Source organism: Mirounga leonina, unplaced genomic scaffold, assembly GCF_011800145.1.
Source record: "Mirounga leonina isolate KUSES-001 unplaced genomic scaffold, KU_Mleo_1.0 Mir_115, whole genome shotgun sequence".
NCBI lineage: Eukaryota > Metazoa > Chordata > Mammalia > Carnivora > Phocidae > Mirounga > Mirounga leonina.
The window spans coordinates 32,787,140-32,807,689 of NW_023270268.1; the positions used below are offsets into that span (position 1 = coordinate 32,787,140).

The 20,550-nt window shown below is 36.3% G+C and overlaps 1 protein-coding gene and 1 non-coding gene across 5 annotated transcripts in view; both read left to right on the forward strand.

Moving 5' to 3' along the window:
* NCK1 (NCK adaptor protein 1) overlaps window positions 1–20,550 on the forward strand; it is a 77,276-nt gene that overhangs the window by 33,979 nt on the left and 22,747 nt on the right. The gene's annotated exons all lie outside the window — the stretch shown is intronic.
* Window positions 12,187–12,340, forward strand: LOC118007186. The gene has a single exon (XR_004678315.1). It is a non-coding gene; the product is annotated as a small nucleolar RNA SNORA62/SNORA6 family (small nucleolar RNA).

Below are 20,550 nucleotides of genomic sequence, written 5' to 3' on the forward strand. Positions count from 1 at the left end.
TCTACCTACTGAGCCAGCTAGGTGCCTCCATTTATTTTCTTAATCTTTCTTAGCCCCATTGTCTTAATAAAATTATATATTCATATTCAGCATTTTTATCATTATGACTATATAAACATATATTGTTTATAGCTGACCCACCTCCTATTATTGTCTTTCTTGTGTAATTTAGTTTTTCTGAAATTTATAAGAAATTTATATGGTTCACATTTAGAATTTTCCTCATTGTTTTTGAATTTATATCTAAGTCTTCCCACACTCTCCAGCAGTTCTATAAAATTTGTATTTGTATATAATTTTTCACATAGTCCTGTCAGATAATCTTACCATTTTTTTTTCTTTTTTTTTTTTCCAGAATCTTACTCCAGGTTGGACTATTTATTCTAATCTGCTTCAGATCTTAATTTACTTTTGCTAGCATTCTGAAAATTCCTTTTGCTTTTCTTCATTGGTTTTCCTGCTTCTTAGATCCTTTGTCTTCTTTTTTCTTGTTTTACTCCTTTGATTTGCTGGAACATATCCTCTGGTTGTTTCTTAAGTCAAAGTGAATTGGAATTAAATATTTTGAGGATGCCTGCCCAAAAACAACTATTCATCTCTTACACTTAATTTTAATTGGTAGTTGGGCTGTATTGGAAAGTTATCATTTAAAGTGTATTGAGTTTCACTTTTGCAAGATGAGAGTTATTCATGAGATGGATAGTGGTGGTGGTTGTACAACATTGTGAATGTACTTAATGCCACTGAACTGGACACTTGAAAACAGCTCAGATGGTAAATTTTACTTGTATTGTATTAGTTAGCTTGGGCTGCCATAACAAAGTATCATGGACTGGGTGGCTTAAACAACAGAAATTTATTGTCTCAAAATTGTGGTTGCTAGAGTCTAAGATCAAGTTGTCATCCGGGGTTGGTTTCTTCTGAGGGCCTCTCTCTCTAACTTGTAGATGGTTGTCTTCTCCCAGTGTCTTCATATGGTCTTCCCACAGAGTGTGTCTGTATTCTAATCAGCTTTTCTTTTTTTTTTTTTTTTTTTTAAAGATTTTATTTATTTATTTGCGAGAGAATGAGAGACAGAGAGCATGAGAGGGAGGAAGGTCAGAGGGAGAAGCAGACTCCCTGCCGAGCAGGGAGCCCGATGCGGGACTCGATCCCGGGACTCCAGGATCATGACCCGAGCCGAAGGCAGTCGCCCAACCAACTGAGCCACCCAGGTGCCCTAATCAGCTTTTCTTATAATAACACCAGTCATACTGGATTAGGGCCTACCCTAATGACCTCATTTTACTTAATTAGCTCTTTAAAGACCCTATCTCCAAGTAGAGTCACATTCTGAGGTACTAGAGGATAGGATGTCAGCATCTGAATTTTGGACGGGAAAAAATTCAGCCCATCACATGTACCACAGTTGTAAAAATATACATTAAGAACCTGAGTACAGGGGCGCCTGGGTAGCCCAGTCGGTTAAGCGTCTGCCTTTGGCTCAGGTCATGATCCCAGGCTCATCAGGGAGTCTGCTTCTCCCTCTCCCTCTGCTGCTTTCCCTGCCCATTCTCTCACTTTCACTCTCAAATAAATAAATAAAATCTTTAAGAAAAAAAAAGTGAGTACAGTCAGTCATCCACCCATTTATGTTTAAATGCCATGTAGTACAGTAAGGGTTAAATCAGTTAATGGTTTACATTTGTTGTATTAATTATGACATTAAATTCTTTATTGTGTTATTTTTTCATAGTTGGTGGATTATACAATAATTGCTCATCATTTAGCAATTTTAGCAAGATTATTTCATTTCTTTTACTTCAGTGGTAACATATAATGTCTTCTTCTTTAGATTATATAAAATGTAATATTCTTCAGATTATAGAATGGTGATATGTTCTTAAGGTGATCTTGGTACAGTTTACTGTAATTCAGAGTAATAAGTAAAATTTTTTGGTACCTGACAAAATAATCATATAGGGTTTAATGCTTTATGTATGTAAGGCATTAATAAGTTGTTGAAAAATAGAATTAAAGTTGATATTTTTTAAAGATTTATTTATTTTAGGGGGGAGGGGCAGAGGGAGAGAGAATCCTGAAGCAGACTCCCCACTCAGCGGGGAGTCCTACAAAGGGCTCCATCCCAGGATCCTGAGATTATGACCTTAGCTGAAATCAAGAGCCAGCCGCTTAACCAACTGAGCCACCCAGGCGCCCCTACGGTTGATATTTTTTGAGAGCATGTTTTGCTTGATAAGCCTTTTTTTACTTTAAGGCCGTAGCTCTGTGTCCTCCTAGTCTATAACTACTCAGTAAACATTTTGTTGAAGGAATAAATGAATAAATTTTGATATGCACGGGACTTTTGCCTGTGTTGTATTTTGTGTTTGCTTATATTGGATTTTCAAAGTGATATTTCCAAAAATAAATAGATAGCATTTTATTTGACCTATTCTTTAAAAAAAAAAAAAAAACTTGATTTTTAAAGGAGCCTTTATTTCAGACTAGCCTATAATTTTTTATTTTCCCCATGATGGATTCTTACCCATGTTGTTTCATTCTAAGAGTGTTTAACAATTAAAATTACTTGATAAGATAGTAGGGTTTAAAACATTGAATAGAATAAAATCATCTTATGAATTGCCTTGTCTTTTTTGCATTACTTACAGTACATTGAAGTTAGTTATTTGGGGATTTTTTTCCCCCTTCATTGTTTACCGAAAGATCTGTAACCCAACCAAACTTCCGGAGTTAGTCACTTGGGTATTGTCACTCTGCTGATTTTTATCAGAAACAGGAAATTGTCAAGTTATGTGTTAAACTATAAAAGAATCTAAAATTGCCTTTGTGTTAGCATGAGAGATTTCTCTTTAGAATTTTTTTCTGTCACTAGCTGGTTCCTTACTTTTCCAATGTAACATCTGGCTTGCCAAAAATGGTCATATTTATCATGGCCTATATACATAGCAAACTATATCTTTCCTTATAGTTTACGTATCATACACAATATGATTTGGTAAAATGATTTGACAAACTTAGTGTCATTTAATATATAGATATACCCAATGAATTTGTAAAAGTAGGTTGGGGAAGAATATGTTTTTAGGTGTTTGGCCTGATGTTATGATTTCTGTATTTAGATTAGCAATTCTCTAGAGGTTCTTAAAGTACCTTTTAAGGAGTCTACAAAGCCAGACTATTTTCATTGTACTGAGATATTAATTTCCATTTTCACTCTGGAGTTTCCAGAGGCTGTATGAATGCAATGATATTTTATAATAAATTAGATGTCAACATTTGAAGATCTGCAAAACTTAGTGAATGTATATTGCATGATGCTACAAAATCATAAGTGAGTATAAACAGGTCCATTTAAAGTACAAGACTGAGCAGTGAATATTTTTGCTATATATTTTAGTTTACATTTAGTAAGACTGACACTTTTTGGAGTGTGATTGAGATTTGACACAGTTAATGTAATCACCACATCTAAATTCTTCACCCTTCATGCTTTGTAGTCCAGAATGTCATACATAGCCTTTTGAGTCTGGTTCGATGAGATCATATATGGTAATGTATGTTTAACTTTATAAGAAGCTGCTAAACTGTTACCCTTAGTAACTATATAAAACAGTAGCTATACTGTTTTGCATCCCCACTATCAATGTATGAGTTCCCCCATTGTTTTGCATCCTCACTGGCACCTGGTACTGTTTTGTGTTACCTCTCTCTCTCCTCCTCTACCTCTTTCCCCTCCCTCCCTCCCTTCCCCTCTCTCTTTACTACCTCTCTTATCTTTTGAAGCTATTTAATTGGCTGTGTTGTGATATCACTTTGTGGTTTTAATTTGCATTTCTGTAATGACTAATGATGTTGAAGATCTTCACATGTGCTTGTATTTCATCCTTGTACAGTATCCCCTCTTTCCAAAAGTTCACATTATGCCACTTAAGACGTACATTAGTATGGTAACGGCTTTTTTTTTTTTTTTTTTTTTTTTTTGTAAAAGTGAAAATCCTCTTCAGATTTCTTTTGTTTGGTGAAAACAGGTACTAATGTAGGTCTTTAGTAAAAGCAAAGTGGTGTGACTTGAACTTTAAGAAAGCAGGGGATATGCTTCACTTCATGTCATTTTGGCTTCTGGAAGGTTTCATAGGAATGCTCTACTTTCAGATAGTGGGAGAAACCTCTGTCTTCTTTGGTGAAGTATCTGTTCAAGTATTTGACAGTTTAAAAATGTTAAATATTTAAATATTTTTGTTCCATGGCTTTTCTGAGCACAGCTTGAGGCAGTGCTTCCTAGGGCGGAATAATATACCAGTGGCTCTACTGGCCTGGCCGCCACAGCTTTGGGCGGGGAGTCATCCAGCCTGTTGAAACCCAGGTGATAGCCTCCTCTTTTGAAATGGGGGAAGCAGCCTTAATGATCTCTGAGCCACCTTTTGGGTCCTTCTTCCCTTGTCTTGAAGAATAGCTCATGTTTGCAGTGGAATAGCTCTATGGTTGCATCCTATACAATCAAGAAAACTTGACAGTCTTTCTTAATTCCTTCTTGTCTCTTTCGAGTTCAGATTGGCTGCTTCCTGCTGGGGCGGCTGATTGAATCTGATGTTCATACCCATACTAATCTCTATCAAAGGATCTTGCCTCTTAGAACACTCTTAGTGTTTGGTTCTGAATGTGTTTCTCATTTTTTCTGCACTATAGCAGGCTGAGAATTTTCTACCTTTTAAATTAATTTCCCTTTTGATTAACAATTCCATCTTTAAGGTATTTTTTTTTCCATGTTTACTATAAGCATTCAAGAGAAGCCAAGCCACAGTTTCAACACTTTGCTTAGAAATGGCCTCAGTCATTTCATCCTTACAAGTTCTACCCTTCCACAAAACACTGGGACATGACTAAAGTTCAGCCAAGTGCCTTGCCATCTTATAACAAGGATCACTTTTCCTTCCGTTTCCAATAACATGTACCTCATTTCTCTCTGAGACATCATCAGATTGGCCTTTATTGTTGTTAAAAAACAAAATTCAACTGAGTAAATTTAAAGATCTTATTGGCTTTATTTGACGATTCATGAATTGGACAGCATCTCATCTAGCAGATAGAAAGGAGTTCCAAAGAGCTATACAAAATTAAAGATTTTTATAGGCAGAGAGAGGCAGGAAAAGGAAGTTTCTAGCAAAGAGTGGATTGTTTCAGATAAGGTCACCTTCCTTTTGGAGGATGGAACGGTCTGTCTGTTGGGTGGATTACCTCACTGGTGCTGACCAGGTAATTCCAGATTGACTGGTTAAAGGTTACATATCTGGGAGGGACTGAAACTGCAGTTATGTTAAGTATTGAGCCTTAGTCTTAGTTTGTTGTTGTGGGGCTTAGCAGGAGCAACTCCAATTTGGGCCTGTTGTCTCTTTTTTAACACTGTCTGTATTTCAGCCAACATTCTGTTCATGAGCACTTAGGTATTCTCTTAAGAGGACTGAGGCTTGGGGCACCTGGGTGTGGCTCAGTTAGTTAAGCATCTGACTGCAACTCAGGTCATGATTTCAGGGTCCCAGGATCAAACCCTGCATCAGGCTCCATGCTCAGTGGGGAGTCTGCTTCTCCCTTTCCCTTTGCCCCTCCCCTGACTTGTGTGTGTGTGCACTCCCTCTCTCTCTCAAATAAATACAATCTTTAAAAAAAAAGAGGATTGAGGCTTTCCCTATAGCTCTCCACTTCTGAGCCTTCAGAAGAATTTGCACCTAACAGTCTGTTCTTGGCAATGTAGAATTTTTCTAGTGTGTACTTCCAGGTTCTGCCCATTATCTAGTTGAAAGCCACTCCCACATTTTTACGTATCTCTTTAACAACCACACCCTCAATTCTTGGTACCAATTTTCTGTCTTACTATGTTTGAGCTAGTAAAACAAAATACCGTAGGCTGGGTGGCTTATAAATAGCAGAAACTTATTTCTGGAACAGAAAACAGGTCTGGAAGCTGGAAGTCTGAGATCAGGGTGCCAGCATGGTCATGTGAGTCCCTCCCTCCTCCATGTTGCAGGCTTCTTATATCCTCACATGGTGGAAAGGGCTAGGGATCTGTGTGGGATTTCTTTTACAAAAGTACTAATCCCATTGTTCAGAGCTCCAGCCTTAGGGACTAATGCATTCCCAAAGGCCCTACTTCCTTTTTTTTTTTTTTTAAAGATTTTATTTATTTATTTGAGAGAGAGAATGAGAGAGAGAGAGCACATGAGAGGGGGGAGGGTCAGAGGGAGAAGCAGACCCCCTGCTGAGCAAGGACCCCCCCCCCCGATATGGGACTCAATCCCGGGACTCCAGGATCATGACCTGAGCCGAAGGCAGTTGCTTAACCAACTGAGCCACCCAGGCACCCCAAGGCCCTACTTCCTAATAACTATCACCTTATGGGGATTAAGGTTTCAACATTAATTTTGGGGAGACACATTCAGACCATACCAATAGTATTCTCTTATTATGTTTTTATGTTTTATGTTTTATGTTTCTTTCACTTCAGACATTGGTAAATTTGTCTTTTTAGTCATTCTTGCTACAGATTTATCAATTTTCTTGGTCTTTTCAGAGAACATCTTTGGTTTCAATGGTTTTCTCTAATTTTTGTTTCAGTCTCACTGATTTCTGATCTTTATTATGTCCTTCCTTCTGTTTCCTCTGGGTTTAATGTGCTCTTCTTCTAGTTTCTTACAACAGAAGCTTATGTTATTATTGTTATTGTTATTATTTACTTATTTTGGAGCCCAGTGTGGGGCTTGAACTCATGACTCTGAGATCAAGACCTGAGCTGAAATCAAGAGTTGGATGCTTGACCGACAGAGTCACCCAGGTGCCCCCTTAGAAGCTTACATTATTGATTTGGGACTTGTTTTCTAACATTTTATTAATGGCAATTAATACCATAAATTTCCTTATAAGTACTACTTTAGTTGCATCTAACAAATTTTTATATGTTGTGTTTTCATTTTTACTTAGTTCAAAATATTTTCTAATTTCTCTTGAGTTTTCCTTTTTGATACATGAGTTGTTTAGAAGTGTGTTGTCTGATTTCCAAATACTTAAAGATTTTCTAGTTATCTTTCTGATACTGACTTCCTAGTTTAATTCCATCACAGTCAAGAGAACGTATGCTGTGCAATATCAATTCTTTCACATTTATTAAAGTTTATTTTATGGTCCAGAATATATCTGTCTTGGTGAATATTCCATGTGCACTTGAAAAGACGTTTATGCTGCTGTAGAGTTCAGTGTTGTATAAAGGTCAGTTAGATTCAGTTGGTTGATGATGATGTTTAAATCTATTTTTTTTGCTGCTTTTCTACTTGTTCTATGGATTACTGAAAGTAGTTGCAGTTTTTAAGAATAGTGGATTTATTTACTTCTTTCCATATTGATCATTTTTGCTTTATATATTTTGCAGCTCTATTAAGTATATATACATTCAGAATTGTTATGTCATCTTGATGAATTGACTTTTTTATCATTATCTCATGTGTCTCTACCTGGTAATTTTCCTTGTTCAGAAATCTACTTTGTCGTATATTTATATAGCAGCTCCAGTTTTCTTTTGATTCCTGTTTGTATGATCCTTTTACTTTTATGCTATGTATCATTATATTCAAAATAGGTTTCTGATGACAGTTGAGTCTTTGTTAATTTGTCTGATCACCTCTCTTTTAATTAATGTAAGATCATTTATTTAATGTAATTATTGATATATTTGAGCTTAATTATGTGTTATCTATTTCTTGTGGGCTTTTTTGTTCCTCTGGTCTTTTCTTGTCTTCTTTTGGATTATTTGAGCACTTTTTTCAGTATCCATTTTATTGTATCTACTGGTTTTTGGTTATATCTCTTTGTCCTACCTTTTTTTAGTGATTGCCCTAAAGATTATAATATACTTTTCACAGTATATCTAGAATTTATATTTTACCATTTAAAATAGAACATAAAACCTTACAGCCATATAGGTCCCATTGCCCTCCCCACTTTATATGATAATTGTCATATGAATTCTACATTTGTGAAACCCCCCGTGTTAGTATTATAATATTCCCTTTTAAGAGCTTTGTGTGTTTTAAAGAATTTAAGGGATGAAAAAGAATCTTATTATATTCATCCAGATATTTACCATTTTTTTGCTTTTTCTTCATTGCTGAAGTTTCATGTTTCCCTCTGATAATCACTTTTCTTTTAGCCTTAAGACCTTCCTTTACATTTCTATTAGAGGCAATCCACTGGGCAACAGAATGGCTTAGTTTTTCTTCATCTGAGAATGTCTTTATGTCATTTCATTCCTGAAGGATATTTTCACTGCATATAGAATTCTGGGTTGTTGGTTGCTTGCTTTCAGCATTTTTCAGATACGGGTCATGGTTTCTGATGAAAAATCCTTAGTCATTCAAATTGCTCCTATATTAGGTTTTCTTAACCTTAGCACATTGGACTGGATTATTCCTTATTGTGGAGGGCTGTCCTGTTTATTATAGGATGTTTAGCAGTATTCCTGGCCTTCCCTACTAGCACCATCCTGTCCCCTTCTCTATAGTTGTGACAATGAAAATTGATTCCAGACATTGTTAAATATCTCCTTGGATGTGACATAATCCCCAATTAAGAACCACTGCCATGTATATACTATGTTGTTCTTCTGTGGCTGCTTTCAAGATTTTTCCTTTTACCTTTGGTATTTAGCAGTTAGATTATGATGTGCCTGGACATGGTCTGAGTTTGTCCTGTTTGGAGTTTGCTTGGTTTCTATAAATTTAAGTCCTTCGCACACTTTCAGAAAATTTCCACCACTGTTTCTTCAAGTATTTTTTTCTGTACCATTATCTTTTCTTTAGGGACTTCACAGAATGAATAGTAGCTCTTTTGATATTGTCCCTTTGGTCCTTGAAGCCCTGTTCCTTTTCCAAATATTCTCCCTACTCTGTTCTTCAGCTTGGATAATTGGTATTGATCTGTCTTCAGGTTCATATCATCTTTCTTCTGTTGTAGTATGCTGAATGGCAACCTCCAAAAAGATATATTCATTTCTTAATCCCTGGAATTTATGAATATTACTTCACATGGCAAAAGGTGTGATTAATGACATTAAGGATTTTGAAAGGTAGAGAATATCCTGGATTATCTGTTGAGCCCCAAATCTAGTGACATGTGGCCTAACGAGGCAGGGGGAGATTTAATAGAAGAGGAGGAAGAGGCAGTGTGGCCACAGAGGCAGAGTTAGAGTGATGTAGCTACAAGGAATGCTCACAGCCACCAGAAGATGGAAGAGGTAAAGTGCACATTCTTCCCTAGAGCCTTCAGAGGTAGTACAGCCCTGTTAACACCTTGATTTCAGATTCCTTGATTGAGTCCTTGATTGATATCTTTAGGTCTATCACAATTAATTTGTTATTTTAAACCACCTGGTTTGTGGTAATTTGTTACAGCAGCTGTAGGAAATTAATACATCTGTCGTCTTGACCCTGCTATTCAGCCTCTCCAGTGAAGTTTTTATTTCAAATATTGTGATTTTTAGTTCTAAATTTCCTCCATTTGTTTTTGTTTAATAGCTTCTCCTTCTCGGATGAGATTTATCTTTGTTTCAAGAGTGTTCACTTTACCTTCTGGGACATGAACAGCTGCTTTGTTGTTGTTTGTTTTATAACAGCTGCTTTTAAGTCTTTTGATAATTCCAACATCTGGGTCATTTCTTGGTTGGCATCTGTTGGTTGTCTTTTTCTTCCAACTCTTGTTGGCCAGATTTTCCTGCTGCTTTGTATTTTGGATAATTTTAGATTGTATACTGGACATTTTAAATACAATTTTGTGAGACTTTGGATCCTGTTAAAATCCTTTGGAGAATTTTTATTTTGCTGTTGTTTTAGCAGGCATCAATCTGATTAGATTCAAACCAATCTTTTTGCTTTTTGTGGGCAGTAGTGCCAGCATCAGTTTCATTTTCTAAACCTTTGCTGTAATGTTTGAGTCTCTGTGTTATCTATAATAGTCAGGGATGGCCTGGAACTTGGGTGGTAGTTATTTTGTACTTAAGTTTTCATGTTTTTTTAATTAGTCTGCCTGACTAGGCCATCTGGATTTGTAATTGACACTTACCCAGAGGAGAAACAAACTTATCTTTATGACAAGAGATGTGGTACAAATTAGAGCAAGGTGTCCACCAAAGTTGGGCCCCTGCCCTCTACAGGGACTGGGAGCAAGAATGAGTCATATCTCATTCAATGTTTACATTTTATTTATTTATCTGATTATTTATTACATTTTATTTATTTATTTATTTACTTATTTGAGGGAGTGTGTGTGGAGAGGGAGAGAGAGAATCCCAAGAAGGCTCCACACCCAGTGTGGAGCCCAGTGTGGGGCTTGATCGCATGACCCTGAAATCATGACCTGAACCAAAACCAAGAGTCAGATACCTAACCAACTGAGCCACCCAGGTGCCCCATTGAATGTTTACATTTTAAAGAGATGGCTCTCAGTTCTGAGAAGACATCTTTAGGTGGTAGAAGATTTATATTTCAAAGGGGCAGTGGAAATATTTATAATTTCAAGCTTTCTAAAGTAACTGCTCTAAGGGGGTTATAGGTACCTCTCTTCCTATCACCAAGTTTGGGCTGGAGCAAACAGTAAATTCTTGTAATATCAAGCTTCCTCATGCAGGGACTTATGGACTGGAGTTGTCATCCAAGGCATGTGGCCTTAACCCATTAGAAACGATGCTAGTGTTTGTTCAAGTCTCTTAGTGTGGGAGTGTGGACAAAGTCTTTATGCTAAGAGCCTGCAGTTTTTAATAGGCCAAGATTGAGGCCTAGTCAAGAAGAGGGCTTAGAGGAGCCTGACTATTCGAGAAGAGAGTCTTTGTCATAGATTACCTTCACCAGCTCTTTTCTCATGGCAGTTTTCCCCATATTTACCTATCCTCAGCAATCCTCTTCCTGGTTCCTTTTACCAGAAAGGTTGGGTTTTCTTGAGTTTTAGTCTTTCATGTTGTTACTCAATTCTGGGTATGGCTGTGCTCAACTTCAGGGTGAATTGGTGAGATAGTGGTTATTTCCCACTACCAGCTGGTTACTTTTAATCTTCCTTTATCCAGAAGATAGGTTTTCTCTTGGGGTCTTATTGTATGTGACATCTCCACCATTGTGGCAGTGGTGCAGATCCATAACTGAGGCTAGCCTGGGGACAGCACTGGGAGAGGGGGAGAAAAGAAGAAATAAAACCTCAAGGATTTAACCCAGTCTTCTGACTTTCAAGAGCCTTTCCCCCCTGTTTTTTGGCCTAATGAGCTTCTCTTGAGCTTTTTCCTGACTGTACCTGCTATTAAATTTCCTGTTATGCCTACCTTTGAGTCAAAGCCAGAAAATAAAACAGAAGGGGAGAACCAAAAGGAAATTTATTGTTGATGTATTGGTCTTTTTTCAGATTGATTTCCTTTCCCAATCTTCCTGTTATTATTTACTTTTCAGAGTCCTCAGGAGCTGATTCTTTGTATTTTTTCTGGAGATTTTAGTTGTAATCAGTTGGAGAGAGAGGCTGCAGTGGGCTTATACCCATTTCCCCTGGAACTAAAAATACTTAGGCCAATGAATTTTAACATAACTGTGTGGGAAAGTTTACTTGGTAAAGTTTTAGATTCCACATTACAAACTAGTGTTTAAGAAACTGTACCACTTGTCAAGTTTTAGTGTAGAATATCCACAATTATCTGAAAAGACTCTTAAAACTATTCTTCTTTTTCCAACTACACATTTGTGTGGTACCAAGTTTTCTTTTCAACCAGAATAGTATGTTGCAGTACATTAAATGCAGAAACAGATACGAGAATCTATTAAATCAGACATTAAAAAGATTTGCAAAAATGTAAAATAGCAGCACTCTTTTCACTAATGTTTTTGTTTGGGAAAATATAATTTTCATAAAAATGTTCTGTATTGCATTAAATATTATATTTAATTGAATTTAAAAATATCCAAACATTTTTTCACTTTTAATTCCCAGTGTGGTAAATATTGATCGATGTAACCAACATAAACAAAACCTTTTTGGGTCTTCAATTTGTAAGTATGTAAAGGGGTTTTGAGACTAAATAGTTTGAGAATTTCTGATTTAGTAGGCAGTTGGTTTCCATGCATTTATAACCTGTACCCTTATTTTCTGGTTTGTAAGAGGCAGCATGGTACTACACATTGTTAGAGCTTGGAGTTGAGGCCACTGGCTGGCCAGTGAACTCACAAGTGTAGATATTGTGCTACATGAGAGGCAAGTCTTTCACTAACACCACAAGGGTCTCTGGCCCAGTGAGTGGAGTTTGATAGTAATTCTTGCTACAAGTATTAAAAAAAAAAAAAAAAAAGCAGCATGGTAATCAAAAGTACACCGACTTGTACAGTTATCATGATGAGCACTGAGTAATGAATAGAACTGTTGAATCACTATATTGTACACCTGAAACTAATGTAGCACTGTGTTATCTGTACTGGAATTAAAATTAAAAAAAAAAACAAACACATGAATTTTGGGGAGGTGAAAAGAACATGCATTTTCTCCCAGTTTCCACCACTTATTTTCTAAGGTTTAAAAGTCATTTAACTTCTTTATATCATATTTTGTAAAGTGAGGATAATACTTCAAAGGATTATTGTGAGGGGAATGCTAGGTTAATACCTGAATTATGTACATTCAGTAAACATTCGTTGGTGTAGAGTTACATATTTTTAACAACTCCCAGCCTTTGTGAAAGGTTATAAAGACCTCTGATTGTAAGCCAGTAGGTATTCTGCAATTTAATCTGCTGATCCCTTTCCAGTAATAAAGAGTGATAATTTATGCAGGTCTCTAGAATAGTAAAATCTGTATTGTCCTTAGTGACACTGAAATAATTGAGTTCTTTACTTTCAGTTTGGTCCTATTCTTGTAATATCCAGATCAGGAAAGGCCAGGAGTATGATCAGCAAGTGTGTATAGGTCTAGTTTGGGAATGAGATTGGAGGTGAATTTGAAAAACAAACTGAGATCAGGAAATAATCCCAGGAAGAAAAGGCAGGCAGGATGTGAGTACTGTAAAGGGACTGATGTCAATTCCAGGGTCCATGATATTTGTATTATCAGAGCAGGGCAGGCAATCAGTGGGGATCAAAATAGGCAGTTCACGTTCTATCAAAGAAAGCTGATACTTGATATCAGGCAGGAATTGGGCACTGGTTGGTAAGGCTCCTGGATTCAGGTGCCAGGTACAAGGACACAAACAAAAGGCCAGGAATCCAGTTCCTGAAAGCAAGAGTAGGGTCCAGGAGCATCCAACTATAAATTTCATGAGTGTAGTTGAAAACATGGAGCTGAAACTTTTGTAGGAGAATATAGAATGTTAAGTGACCACCTTTACAACCAGGCCTCTTGGCTGGATCAAAGAATAGTGCAGTTATACCATATTCAATTTATATAATTTGAACTAAGCTTGACTAAAAGATCAGTAGGGAAATGGCTGTTAAAAGAATTTGGCCTCAGTTGCTGTCTCTCTTGTAGTGTAAGCATGTCATATCCCTATTTCTTTGTTTAAAGATAGTTTTCCCTATTATCTGGACTCTGAATTCAAGTTAGCTTTTTTATCTGCTACTTAACTGAAGAAATAGTCATCAAAGGAAAGTTAATTTATTAGTGTTTTTTGTTTTGTTTTTGTATGTTTTTGTTTCTTGTGGGTTTTTTTTTTTTTTTTTTTTTTTTGCTTTGCTTTAGATTCTAATTGTATAGGTTTTAGTTGTGATTCTGTGATAAAACAGATTTACTTTATACCCTTATTTCTCTCTCATTTCTTTTTCCCTCCGGTCCCTCTCATTTCTTTTTCCTCATACTTTCTCCATGTTTCCTCACACCTACTTTGTGTTTTGGCTTCCAGTTCCTATTAGTTATAGTTTTCAGTTGGTTTTCTCTTTTTATAGTAATTTTTTTTTTTAAAGTAGAGTAATATTTTTGTAAAATATTCAAACCACACATATCTGTGGAGTATGGACTAAGTTTTACCAGTCTTACCACTCACTGAGGCTGCGACTTTTACAATTTGATGTATATCCTCCCAGAACTTTTTTTTTTTTTTAAAGATTTTATTTATTTATATGACAGCGAGAGACAGTGAGAACAGGAACACAAGCAGGGGGGGCAGCAGGGGGGGCAGGAGAGGGAGAAGCAGGCTCCCCGCGGAGCAGGGAGCCCGATGTGGGACTCGATCCCAGGACCCTGGGATCATGACCTGAGCTGAAGGCAGACGCTTAACGACTGAGCCACCCAGGCGCCCATCCTCCTAGAACTTTTTAATGCACATAGAAATACATGAATGGGAGTTTTTTTTAAAAAATAGAATTATAATCCTGTTGCTTTAGAATTTGCATTTTTGCTTAGTATTTATTGGTCATTTTACCATGCCAGTACTTACAGTTTAGACACTCTTGGTATACATTTTATTCCTTATTTTTCACAGTTATGAGCATTGCCCCAGCGAACATTCTTACATACATGACTTTGGATACTTGCATTATTTTTTCCTGTAGTATGTAGATTGCTGATTCATAGAAATGTGCATGTAAGATTTTGACAATTATTGTCAAGTTGGTCTTCAAAAATTTTGTACATAAAATATAATAACCAAGTTAAAAAGACATATGACTGAAAAAAATTTATATCAAAGACAAAGGGCAAGTATTCCTACTATATAAAGAGCTTCTAAAAATTGGAAAAGAAAAGCCATACCTTGGGAAAATGGGCAAAAGATGTAAACAGGTAGTCCACACAGAAAAACAAAAGTAAATGTCCCTTAAATTTGGGAAAAGGTGCTTAATTTCACTGTGATGGAGAAATACAATTAAAAACTGCTTTCAAATATCATTTCTTCCTTATCTGGCAGAAATCCAAAATCTATAGTTTGTTGGTAATGCTGTGAGGAAATAATCGCTCCCATATATTGTGGAAAATATAAAAGGTTGAAGAACCTATGGACAGGGTATTTGGCACTATCTCACAAAATTATGTAAACCTTAAGCTTTAATTCAGCATTCTTACTTCTCTGACTTTAACCCAAAGGTTCACCAACAGAAAAACAAAATGACATGTATATTAGACTATTCATTGCAGCACTGGTTTTTATCAGAAGGCTGGAAACAACTCATTGTCGATCAGTAAGGTCTAGTTGAGGGAACTGAGATACTTCCATGATGATAAAGTACTGTGCAGTAGTTATATTAGAAAAGAACTCATACTGCTGTGGAATGATGTTCAGGATATATTGTTAAGCCTAAAGCAAGGTTCAGACAATACATAGTGTGCCCCTCCCTTTGTGTGTGTACATGTTTTGTTGTGAGGGGGTGTGAAAATTAGAATTTCCAATTTACATGTGTTTTCTTTTACATATTTAAAAAGCAACAATAAACCAAAACCAATAAAAAATGGTTATCCTGTAGGGAGAGGGAGAGAAAAGAGAGAGAAGGTGAGTATGGAAGCAGAACTCTCTGAATGTACCTTGTTTGATTGATACACTTTTAGAACCGTCTAAATGCTTTATATAATAATGAAATAAAATTAAATTTTAGGGACACCTGACTGGCTCATTCAGAAAAGCATGCAACTTTTGATCTTGGGTTTGTGAGATCAACATTGGGTGTAGAGATTACTTAAATAAATTAATAAACTTTAAAAATAATTAAATTTTTAAAAGGAAAAATAAAGTGAGCTCCAAAAAGTGGAAACAAATGAATCTAGCTGTTTATCTAGTTATTTGGTGTTCTAAACACAGAAACATATATTCTGCCTTTCTTGTAGGGTCTGTGTATTAGTGTAATCAAAATGTTCTTAGTAAAACATTCGCAATTTCTAAAAGCAGGTACAGCTAGCAAATCATTTTGGAAATGGTAGATCTGGGCAGTGATCATCAGTGGCTGATAAAACCCTTAGATGAAGGTTTGATGGGGAACTTGGTAGGTGAATCAGTTTGATACTACTGTATCCACCATTCATTTTAAATATCAGCCAGACATAGGGTGCTTCCTGTATTACGGCAGTAAGTAGTTCTCAAGAATATCTATGAAGTATTCTTTTTTTTTAAAGATTTTATTTATTTGACAGAGAGAGGGTGAGTTTGAGAGGGAAAATAGGCTCCCTGTAGAGCAGGGAGCGGGGTACTGGGCTCTGTCCCAGGACCCCGGGATCATGACTTGAACTAAAGCCAGATGCTCAACTGACTGAGCCACCCAGGCGCCCCATCTTTAAAGTTTCTTGCACCAACAGCAACAAAAGAATCTGGGGTGAGAGTGGGGCAGTAAAGCCTCTAGATAAAATTACCAATTTACAGGAAATAGGGGAGATAAAGGAATACCATGAGGATGCACCTCAATCAAATGCACAGTGTGGGAAGTGCTACAGGACAAATGAAGCCAGGTTCTTCAACAAATAAATGGCATGAAAATAGTGGGGAAAGAGAACTGTGTTATATAGATTAAGGAGATATAAAACATTAATATACAGACTTAGTTTAGATCCTGGTTCAGACCAACTATAAAAGACTTTTTATTTAAATACACTCAGATGAAATGAAAGAATAGTTGCAGGTGCTCTTAATAAAGAAGTACTTATATTTTTAACAGTACAAGTTTTTAAAAAATATATTAACTGAATTTCAGTATAGTTTATTTTATTTGCAATGTCATGTATTTTTATGCATTTAAAACCTCATTCTGAGTAGGATTTATAGGTTTTACCAGACTTAACCTTTTTGCTATGGGGAGGGGGTCCATGGCAAAAAAGGTAAAAGACTCCTTGATTTGTCAATTTTTGTGGGGTATGTGTTCTTATCTGTTTGTATTTATAGGTGAAATCATAGGATTCCAGTGAATTGCAAAGTCAGATTATTGATAATTGAAGTTGGGTGATAGATACGGGGTTCATTATACTATTCCTTACTTTGTATGTGTTGAAAATTTACATAATTAAAAAAGTTAAGCTTTATATCAATTTTTAGTTTAATAATGCCAATATGTATGTAGTGGAAGGCTTATTTTGTACATTCTTACAAAATAAGCCTTGGGTTTTTTTCTGTTACTCTGACAAAGAATAAAACCTTGATTTTCGTTTTCATTTCTTTAATTATATAAGAACATTCAGGATCTTTGTCCTTTCTCTTACATAATTGCTCTTTGTTCTTTGCCAATTTTTAAACTTAGTCTCATTGTTTGTTGATGTTGGTGATAGGTATGATAAAGGCTCCCCCAAAGATGTACACATCCTATTGTCCAGAACCTGTGAATATGTTACCTTACATAGTTAAAGAGACTTTGCATATGTTAAGGATTTTGAAATGGGGAGATTATTTTGTATTATTGTTATGGACCCACTGTAAATTATAAAGGTCCTTATGAGGGGGAGGCAGAAGGGTTAAAGTGAGCAAAATAGATGGGAGGATCACACTAAAGGTCAGGGTGATGTAATCATGAGCCAAGGAATGTAGACCGCTTCTAGAACCTGGAAATGGCAAGGATTAGATTTTCCCCTGTAGCCACCAGAAGGAACACAACACTGCTCACACTTTGATTTTAGCCCATAAGACCCATTTCATACCTCTATAACCTCCAGAGCTGTAAGATAATTTGTGTTGTTTTAAGTCACTAAGTTTGTGATAATTTGTTAACAGCAGCAGTAGGTACTAATATCCTTTGCTGTATAAAAGTTAAACATTTTTCATTTTATAGTTTCTAACACTGAAATCATGGTATTAAAAGACTTCCTTACTTCAGGAATGTGAACATATTATTTCTGTATTTTATTTTTTGTTTTGCTTTTTTATCTTGAATCAGTGTATTTTATTTTAAACTTTTAATTTTGAGATAATTATAGATCTACATGCCGTCATAAGAAATCTTACAACTTAACTAAAAAGATCCAGTGTCTCCCTTACTTAGTTTCTCCCAGTGGTGACATCTGGCAAAAGTATAGTACAGTATAACAACCAGGATATTAATATTTATACAGTCGAGACAGAACATTTTCATCACCACAAGAATCCCTGATGTTGCCCTTTTATAACCACCCCCGCTTCCCTCCAACTCCAACTCCCTCCTTAACCCCAGGCAATCAAAATAATTTTGTCATTTCAAGAATGTCATATAAATGGAGTTACACAGTGTATAAACTTTGGGATTGGTGTTTTGTTTTTGTTTTTTTATTATTTCGGGGGTTTTTTTTGTTTTTGTTTTTTTGTCACTCAGCATAATTCCTTGGAGATACATTCAGGTTATTGCGTGTATCTATCATTTTTTCCCTTTTTATTGCTGAGTGATATTCCTTGGTATGGAATATACCACAGTATGTTTAACCATTCTGTTGTTGAAGGACTTCTGAGTGGTTTACCGTTTTTGGTTATTACAAATAAAGTGGATATAAACATTTATGTAAAAGTTTTTGTGTGAGTAAAAGTCTTCATTTCTCTGGGATAAATGCCAGGAATACAATTGGTTGGTATGGTAGTTGCATGTTTAATTTTATAAGAAGCTGCCAAACTTTTTTTAGAGCATCTGTGTCATTTAACATATTCTCATCAGCAGTGTATGAGTGATCCAGTTTCAGCATATCTTTATCAGCATTTGGTATTATTACTCTTTTATTTTAGCCATTTTGATAGGTGTGTAGTGACATTTCAACATGGTTTTAATTTGCATTTTCTTAATAGCTGCTGCTGATGAACATCTTTTTTTTTTTTAAGATTTTATTTATTTATTTGACAGAGACACAGCAAGAGAGGGAACACAAGCAGGGGGAGTGGGAGAGGGAGAAGCAGGCTTCCCGCGGAGCAGGGAGCCCGATGCGGGGCTCGATCCAAGGACCCTGGGATCATGACCTGAGCCAAAGGCAGACGCTTAATAACTGAGCCACCCAGGCGCCCCGATGAACATCTTTTTATGTCTTTGTTTGCCATCTCTATTTTATCTTCTTCAGTGAATGTCTGCATGTCTTTTGCTCGTTTTCTAACTGAATTTGTTTTTCTACTATTGAGTTTTTCCTTTATGGATCTTGCTCTTGGTGTCATGTCTAAGAACTCTTTTTCTAGCTCTGTATCCTGAAGATTTTCTCCTATATATTTTTCTTAAAGTTTCATAGTTTTACATTTAAGGTTGTCATTCATGTTGAGTTTGTGTTTGTATAAGGTGTGAGATTAGGTCTTGTACTTTTTTTGCAGGGGCAGGGGTTATTGATGTCGTTTTACTTTAGCAACATTTGTTGAGAAAGCTTCCCTCCACCCCACTGAATTACTTTTTGTAATTCAGAGAGAGGGCCAGAGAGAGGGTGCACAAGCAGGGAGAGTGGCAGGCAGAGGGAGAAGCAAATGCCCTGCTGAGCAAGGAGCCTGATGCAGAACTCAATCCCAGGACCCTGGGATCATGACCTGAGCTGAAGGTACGCTTAACTGACTGAGCCACCCAGGCGCCCCTTGGGTTCTCTTTTCCATTGATACACATGTCTGTTTCTTTGCTGATACCATGCAATCTTGACTACTCTAGTTATATAATAAGTTTCCCCCATTTTATTTTAACTTTAAAACGTTTTAGCTATTCTAGTTATTTTGCCTTTCCATCTAAATTATAGAATAGTAGTGTCTATATATACAAAAAACTTTTGCTGGGACTTTGATAAGAATTATGTAAACCTATGTATCAATTTGGGAAAAAATAGCATCCTTATGAGTCTTCCATTTCAAAAACACTTTTATTTAGATCTTTAATTTCTTTCATCTGCATTGGATAGTTTTCAACATACAGTCTCCTTCATGTTTTGTTAGGTTTGCAACTCTTTCATTTTTTTTTTTTTTTAAAGATTTTATTCATTTATCTGACAGAGAGAACACAAACAGAGGGAGAAGCAGGCTCCCCACAGAGCAGGGAGCAAATAAATTCAGCTTTTAGTTTTGGATATTGAATAGCATTATCTTTTCTTTCTTTCTTTTCTTTTCTCTTCTTTTCTTTTCTTTTCTTTCATTTGTCAGAGAGAGAGCCGCACGCACAGGCAGAGGGAGAAGAAGGTGAACAGAGAGCCTGATGTGGGACTTGATCCCAGGATCCTGGGATCATGACCTGAGCCAAAGGCAGATGCTTAACTGACTGAGCCACCCAGGCGCCCCTGCACCTCTTTCATTTTTTTTCCTTTTTTATTTTAGTAATTATAAATGGTACTGCATTTTTAATTTTGGTGTCCATGTGTTCATTGATAGTATATAGAAATACAATTTATTTTAGCATGTTCATCTTGTGTCTTGCAACCTTGCTGAATTCACTAGTTAGTACTAGGAGGGTTTTGGGGGGGGGTTGTTTTTTGGGGGGGTTTGTAGCTTTTAGAATCTTCTCTGTAATCAGTCATGTCATCTGCAAATAAGGAGAGTTTTATTTCTTCTTTTCTGATCTGTATGCCATTTATATCCTTTTCTTGCCTTGCTGAATTGGCTAAAACTTGCAGCACTTTGTTGAGTGAGAATAGTGAGAGCAGGTATCTGCCTTGTTCTTGATTGTAGGAGGA